Source organism: Tupaia chinensis, unplaced genomic scaffold, assembly GCF_000334495.1.
Source record: "Tupaia chinensis unplaced genomic scaffold, TupChi_1.0 Scaffold141044_1, whole genome shotgun sequence".
NCBI lineage: Eukaryota > Metazoa > Chordata > Mammalia > Scandentia > Tupaiidae > Tupaia > Tupaia belangeri.
This window is the reverse complement of record NW_006200910.1, coordinates 525,132-532,956: the sequence shown is the minus strand read 5'-3', so window position 1 is coordinate 532,956 and position 7,825 is coordinate 525,132. Positions and strand designations below refer to the sequence as shown.

At 45.4% G+C, this 7,825-nt stretch overlaps 1 protein-coding gene across 1 annotated transcript in view; it reads left to right on the top strand.

The window, feature by feature from the left end:
- The first annotated feature begins 7,333 nt into the window (after positions 1-7,333).
- The window catches only part of FRMD5 (FERM domain containing 5), a 70,801-nt gene continuing 70,309 nt past the window's right edge, over positions 7,334-7,825 (top strand). The window contains exon 1 of the mRNA XM_027766102.1: positions 7,334-7,444. The gene's annotated coding sequence lies outside the window, so the exon portion shown is untranslated. The remainder of the gene's footprint in view (positions 7,445-7,825) is intronic.

Here is a 7,825-nt window from a genome sequence, read left to right as displayed (position 1 = left end):
ACTTGTCCAATTCTTTTCCTGTCCTCCAAGGCCCCTAATCTTTTTCTTTTACTTATGATGGAGCATGTACACCCCCACATGAGAGTTGGGGGAGGGAAGGCGGGAAAGAGAGGAGGGAAGAGAAAGAAAAGAGTGAGCACCCTCCGCAGGGCCTGCTCACTCCACAGTCACTTGCTCCAGTCCTCCAACCCGTTGACTCTTGTGCACTCAGGCACTTGCACACTTGCCTAATGTGTTTCAGGCTGATGGAACAGGGGATTCAAACTGTGGTTGCCCTGTGGGATCCAGCTTTTTCTTGAGCAGCACATTGCTGCTGTGCCACAGACCTGGCCCAGCCCTCTAATCTTGGTGTGGCCTTCTTCCAGCCCTGCACTCATACTTCTGGGCCATAGGTGCCCACTGTCTGGAACCCCTCCATCCTACCTCTCTCTCCCATCCCTAAGGGCCCATGAAACCAATGGCCAGCTCCCACTTAATAGCATGTGGTCCAATGTTGGAGAAAGTCGTGATTGCCCTTGCCTTCTTCTAGCCTCTCAGCTTGCACTTAAAATCGGTGTGCCTCCTAGGTAAGCAGGATTGAATAAGGTGCACCCAGTGAGTGGACTTTCTGCGTGTTAGCCTCCCTCCTCAGGATGCTCCAATGCCAGAGTCCCTGGGATTGACCCCAACCATGAGCAGCTTTTCCAGGTTGCTTTCCTGGCAGCAAGTGTTGATTATGAGGCAGAAAATTAAATTAACCTTGAATAGATTAGGTCACTGGCTCAGGCTGGCTAACTGCTATCTCAGTACCTTCCTTAAAGAACAGGCAAAACCTTGGAAAACCAGAACCAAGCATTCCAGGGAGGAGGGAGAATTGGAATTCTCCCAACCTCAGAGTTGCAGAATGTTTCTTAGAGGTTCATGAATCATTCTGTGTACCATATAGAAAGAATAAATGGGTTGTACTTATGTGCACTATTATTTTTAAATATGTGTGGATACCAGTGGGTTGAGTGAAATATAAAATAATTTTAAATGGATGCATAATCAGTTATTTTGACCCAATAATGTCTTGGGGGAGAGAATAACCTCAGAAGTTTAGCTAGAGGATAAGGATTTTGAGTGTGTCCTGGCTTAGCTCACTTTGAAGATAAGCGTCCTCAGGCTTGGAGCTCTGACTTTGTGACTGAACAGTAATCAGCTGTCAACGCAAGTGCCTGCTTCTCGGGGAATAATCAATGGCACAACATTCAGTGTACAACAGTTTGCGCACAGCACCGTGGTGACTGCAAGCACAGAGAAGAGAGGAGGGAAGAAAGTCACTGAACTTCAACATCCCACCAAAGGAGAGACTGGCTGCCACAGACTATTCCAGAACCCCCTAGACTTAGGGCTGGGAGGACCTGGAGAGGATAAGCTAGGACACTGTTGGCATTTAGAACTAAACAGAGACCCAGAAGGCCAGGAAGCTGTAGAATCCTGTGATCTTGCCCCTGCCAGGGGTTTGCTGTAGGGAGCTGTCATGATGGTTTCACAGCATACATGGCTGTACCTGAAGGCTGCCTCAGGCCACTCCAGCAGCCTTAGGCATGGGTAGCTCAGGGGAGAGGCATGTTGCAACCCTCTGTGAAAGGCGCCATAGCAGTGCTCTGAGGTGATTCTACCTTGGTGTTTCTGCTGGGAATTTACACAAAATTCTGCTCTGTTTCTGCCTCAGTCTCCATTCCCCTTATCCTCGCCCCCAGCCTCAAAGAAACAGCAAAGGAAGATGCCTCTCTTCATTAGTCTATTCAAGAGTCTGTGACTCAAAACCACGTCTCTGTCACTGGTAAATGGGAATCTGAGGGCTATGATTTTGTGATAGGGAGCAGGGGGATTAACCAAATGCTGAGAAATAACTCAAAAAAAAAAATCCCTTTTCTGTAACTCTAGGGAATGTTTAATGTGACATATCCTTGTTTCATAACTACTGCCAGAGGAAAGCTGCACTTGCTGTTTCTTCTTGTTAAGAGGGAGAATTCTGAAGTTAGAGCTAACTGAATTTAGGGTGTTTATCAGTTAAGAGCCTTACAAGTGCATCTGAGCTGCCAGCCCGTGGGAATGAGTTTTGTTTTATTTTATACGGAATGCAGGAGTCTTATTTAATGTCCATTTGAGCGCAGCTGCCATGGCACAGCAGTAGTCCAGCACCAGGCAGTGATGGAAGACATACGGAAGGTTGGGGTTCAGTTCCCAAGGTGACCTGCGCACCTGTGTGTGTGTGCATGTGTCTGTGGTCCTGGTTGGCTGAGAAAGGCTGAGGGGGATTGTGGTGTGACACCCTGTTGAGGGTGCTTCTCTCTCTCTCTAGCTCATTAAATACATACAAACATACATACATACATGCTATGTATGCATGTGTGTACATATGATTTTCATCACAGAAACACGAACTCTCCATGGCTATTTCTATCCCAGGCTCCTCCTAATATGGTTGTTGTATGTGTGGAAGCAAACTTTAGACATCAAAATTCACACCAGGAATCAGCAAATGGTGTAGTGGTTACATCACTGGGCTCCCATGTAGTCAACTACAGTCCAAGTCCCGAATCCGGTGACTTTAAACTCACATTGCACATGTGTGTGTGTGGGGGGGGGTATGGGTGTGTGTACGAAATCCTGAGAGGAGAATGGAGGACAATGGGTGGTGGCATGTCTATCCCCCCGGGGGGTGATTTCTCACATTCTGTCTCTCTGTCTCTCTCTGGCAAGTGCACGCACCCTATAGCAAAAAATCTCTCCCAAAAATAAAAAAATACTCACACCAGCTGGTTACAGTATAGTAGCCAGCTTGGCACAAAGTAAAATTTGTAGAGAAAAATAGTCACAACATACAACTGTCTCATATTATTCCATTTCAGTTGCTGAGAAAGATAATAGTATAATAGATCATTGTGCATAGTCCTCTGCTCTGCGGGAACCTCACCTCTCAGTGTAAACGTTCCCACACTTCAGGGTGTCAGTGAGGAGTTGATCAGCCCTGCACAGTGAGGCAGTGCTTCCAGAGTCCTTTGGAAGATTGGTTTATGCCCACCACCCAGAAGTTCCAGGGTGACTCATACAAAGTCTCTATCCTGAGAGTGCCTCTTTCTGGTGGGAGACCAAGAGTATGGGAATGAGGCCTGCTGCTTCAGGATGATGTGAGAGAGAGTGTGAGGCCAGCAGAAGAGGAGGGGGAGGTGCCCACGTGGTGTCTCCTCCTTTAGTTGAGCTGTCAGCTCCTGCAAGGATAAGCTTCTTAAGATATTTGCTGAGAGATTTAATATCCTGCCCTAGTTCTCTTGAGACAATATAGGGTGAGCCAGCAGAAGGAGAAGAGGTGAGGTGTAAACTTTTCATGAAGATCTTTAAATTATGCCTGTTCTTAGAGCAAGGCCTGGCCCTGTAATTACCCATGGACTTGGCATAGGTGAGCTCCTGCGCTTTTAGAAGACACTCGATTTGGATGCAGAATTAGACATGGACCCACCAGATAAGATCATCTGAGCTGAACTGCAGAGACCACTGGAGACAGGCCCAGAGATGGATGCTTTGCAGGGTTCCAGATGTTTTTTGAGTTCCCTGCAAGTCATTCTTCCAGCTCATCCTGTTTATCCAGGCAGGTCTCTGCAGTAGAAGGTTATAGGTTACAAATAGTCTAGTTTCTCACCATTTCATGAAACCTTTTAGCCAACCTCCTACCCTCTATTCATTCAATAACTTGTTCTACAAATAACTACTGAGGACCTACCTATTATGTACCAGACCTGTGGTAAGTTTTGGGGGAAGGTTCCTGTCCTTATGAAAATTGTAGTCTAGAAAAGGAGAAGATGGAACCAGCAGTTGGTGTAATGGCTATGTCACTGGACTTTCATGTGCTCGACCATTGTTCAAGTCCCAGACCCGGTGGCTTAAACTCACACTGGGCTTGTGTGCGTGCATGCCCAGGATCCTTAGAGGAGAATGAAGGAGAAGGGATTGTGGTGTGCCCATCCCCCCTGGGGGAGTGATTTCTCACTTTATGTCTCTCTGTTTCTCTCTTTTTGGTGAGCACACATGCCCTATAGCAGAAACCTCTCAAAAAAAAAAAAAAGAAAAGAAAAGAAGACAATAACTAAAGCAATCAATAAGATTATTGCAGGGGGGCTGGTAGGTGCCATAGTGGTTATGGGTGCTGCACTCCCACATGGCCAACCGTGGTTCGAGTCTCAGACCTGGTGGCTTGCTTTTTCATTTTCTCTCTCTCTCTCTGTCCATCTCTTGTCAAATTAAAAATAAATAAAGTTAAATAAAATAATTATTTTAAAAAGATAATTGCAGATATCTTATAAGTGCTATTCATTATATAAACAGGAAAACGAGATGGAAAGTAACTGAAAAGAGTCATTCTGGAGTTATCCTGTGGCGTAGTAATTAAGGCAGTTGTATTCTACATGGCCCCTCCAGCAGGAGGAGAAATGGAGAAGTGATTGCATGTGACCGTTTGTAGGGGTATATCTGTCACAGAGGGGACATTTGAACTGAGACCTCAAGAACAGCAGAAGTGATCGGGCAGGCTCTGTGGCCTAGTAGTTAAGGAAGCTGGATCCTGCATGGCTGACCACATGGTTCAAGTGCCAGCCCCAGCAGCTTGAGAAACATGCTGGGCACATGTCCTGTGTGCCCCAAGTCCCAGCAGGATGGAGAAATGGAGGAGAATGGATGGCAGCATGACCATGCCCCATTGGGAAGGAGGTTTCTCTCTGTCCCTCTCTCTTTCTGTCTCTGGCAAGTGCATATACTCTCTGGCAAAAAAAAAAGGAACCAAAGAGGAGTAACAGAGAACAGTAGGAAGAGCATCCAGGCAGTGAAAATACAAAAACACAGAGTGCAGAAGCCTTGGAATGTCCAGGGGCAGAAGGGCTATGTCCAGAATATAGCGTGACAAATGATTTGGGATGAGTTAGAGAGAAGGCAGGAGGCAAGGAATGTAGGTCATTAGAGGCTATGATCAGAATGTGGATTTTTGTTCTGAGAGCAATGGGAAGACACTAAAGGTGTTAAGCTGAAGTCAGTGACATAATTAAAGATCACTGTGTGTTCACTGCTGCTCTGTTTGTAATAGCATATTAGACACAAATTCTGTCGACATGGAACTGGGTGAAAAAAACTTTAGGTTTGGGAATAGCGGGTGGCATGGTTGTTAAAGCACTGGACTCCCACATGGTCAACCACAGTTCGAATCCCAGACCAGGCAGCTTGAAATCATACTGGGCACATGTGTGCTCAGAATCTCAAGAGAATAAAAGAGATTGTGGTGTGGCCTCCCCTCAGGGGTGATTTCTCACTTTCCCTCTCTCTGTCTCTTTCTCTCTCTGGCAAGCACATGTACCCTATGGCCAAAAATCTTTTAAAAAGAAAAATCTTTAAGCTTATTGCAGCAGTATACAACAATTAAAAACTGGGGCTATAGATACTATTATAGAAAGATTTGCAAGGTATCCTATATTGAAGGGAAAAAAAAAAAAAAACAAGAAACAAAATAGGGTGTAAAAATACGTTACAGGGCCAACAGATGGAGGGGTGGTTAATGTGCTAGACTCCCACATGGCCAATCACGGTTCAAGTCCCAGACCTGGTGGCTTGAAAATCATGCTGGGTGCATGTACACGCATGCCCAAAATCCCCAGAGGAAAATTGAGGACAAAGGATTGCAGCATGGCCAATCCCCCCAGCAGGTAACTTCTCACTTTCCCTCTTACTGTCTCTCTGTCTTTCTTTGTGAGTGCATGTGCCCTATGGCAACAACAACAACAAAAAGCTTTAAAAAAAGATTACAAATGGTTTGTTCCCATGGCCTAGTGGTCAAGTGAGCTGGATCCCTTGTAATCGACAGTGCAGTGTGAGGCCCAGACCTGACAACTTGAGAAACTTGCCACATGTGCTCATATATGTGCTTGCTCAACATCCTGACAGGATGAAAAACTGGAGGAGAAGGGATTGTGGCAAGACCATTCCCCATGGAAGGGGCTTTCTCCCTCTGTCTGTCTCTCCATCTCTGATGAGTGTGCATACCCTCTGGCGAATTTAAAAATGTTAATTATAATTCTCAGAGCCTTCACTTGCACTCTCACTGTCTGTAACATAAGAGTAGTTTTTAAAAAAGAGATGTATACGTATATAGGTTTGCCTATATGTAAAATATCATGCATAGAATACACAGAGGCTGGAAATAGGTAGCTTCTAGGGAGAGGTATTGGGGTGTAGGACAACTCACTCTCTGTGCTGTATCCATTTGTATGTTTGAATATCTCACACTGTGCCTATATTGTTTATTCAGTAAGAAAAAAAAAATACATTGTGCTTACGTTATCATCACCCTAGTGGCTGTGAGGAGAACGGACCGCAGGGGGCAAGGACAGAAGCAGAGAATCAGCTGGAAGGCCCAGGCAGGGGGCTAGCTGAGAGATGGTGCTGGCCTGACCTATGGCAGTGGGGCTGAAGATAAGTGAAAGGACTGGAGATAACACTTCACGGGCAGAGTAGTTGGATTTAGTGTCATTACTGCCCTATTCTTCGCCAACACTGGATTCTCATGATTGTAAGGAAGCTTTGTCCACAGAGACTGGAACTGGGCTTTCCTGGCTCTACTTTTACTTCTCTGATATCTTTGTGGTGAGAAAGGTTCTTGGGCTCCTTCCAGGTTAGCACCTGGAATCTTCCAATTCCAGAGAATATCTAATGCTTCATAAGATGGAAGATGTAGATATCTATATGTGCCCCCTTTTTAGATCTTCTTGGAACAATTTTAAACAGCTTTTTAAAAATTATTTTATGGATTTGTTGATTTATTTGTCTTTGTACTTATTTTTAGTTTGACCAGAGAGAGACAGGAGTAGGAGGGGTGAGAAAACAAGCCTTCATGTCAGGGACTTGAACTGCAGTCGGTCATGTGGGAGTCTGGCACCCCCACCTACCATGCCACCTGCCAGTGCCAGTTATAAACAGTTTTAATGCTTTAAAAAATATATACGTTGAGGGAACCAGCAGTTAGCGTAATGGCTATGTCGCTGGACTCCCACGTAGTTGACCACGGTTCGTGTCCCGGACCAGACGGCTTAAAACTCACGCCGGGCGCATGTGCGTGCATGCCCAAGATCCCGAGAGGAGAATGGAGGAGAAGGGATTGCGGTGTGACCATCCCCCCTGGGGGGTGATTTCTCGCTTTCTGTCTCTATGTCTCTCTCTGTCTGTCTGGTGAGTTCACGGGCCCTATAGCGAAAAATCTCTCAAAAAAAAAAAAAACATATATATACGTTGAAGAAGCACACTCATTTCTCAATAGAACTTTCTTTCTTTGCAGAGAGATGCCAAAGGCCAGTACTTGTTCGATCTTCTTTGCCACCACCTGAACCTGCTTGAGAAAGACTATTTTGGGATCCGCTTTGTGGATCCAGATAAGCAACGGGTAAGTCAGTATTCAAGGCATGAAGGGAAGCTGGCATGGGTGTGCCTATAGTTCCAGGTACTCAAGAGGCTGACACAGGATGGTCCCAAGTCCAAGGCCAGTCTAGGCATCATAATGAGACCCTGTCTGAAAAACAAAACAAAACAGAATAAACAATAAAACTTGAAGGCACAAGTGGAGAGAGGGATGGTTGATAAGCCCAAGTCTTTAAACCATCCTTCATAGTCAAAGTTTAGCCTCAGGTGTCAAGGACTAGCCAGATTCTACAGTTGCATGTTGTCTCTTATAACCATATTATTAGTCCTGGAGGGCACCTGAGCTAAAGCTAGAGAAGCTTCTCTTTTTTTTTTTTTTTTTTGGAGAGTTTTTAAAATTAGGCGC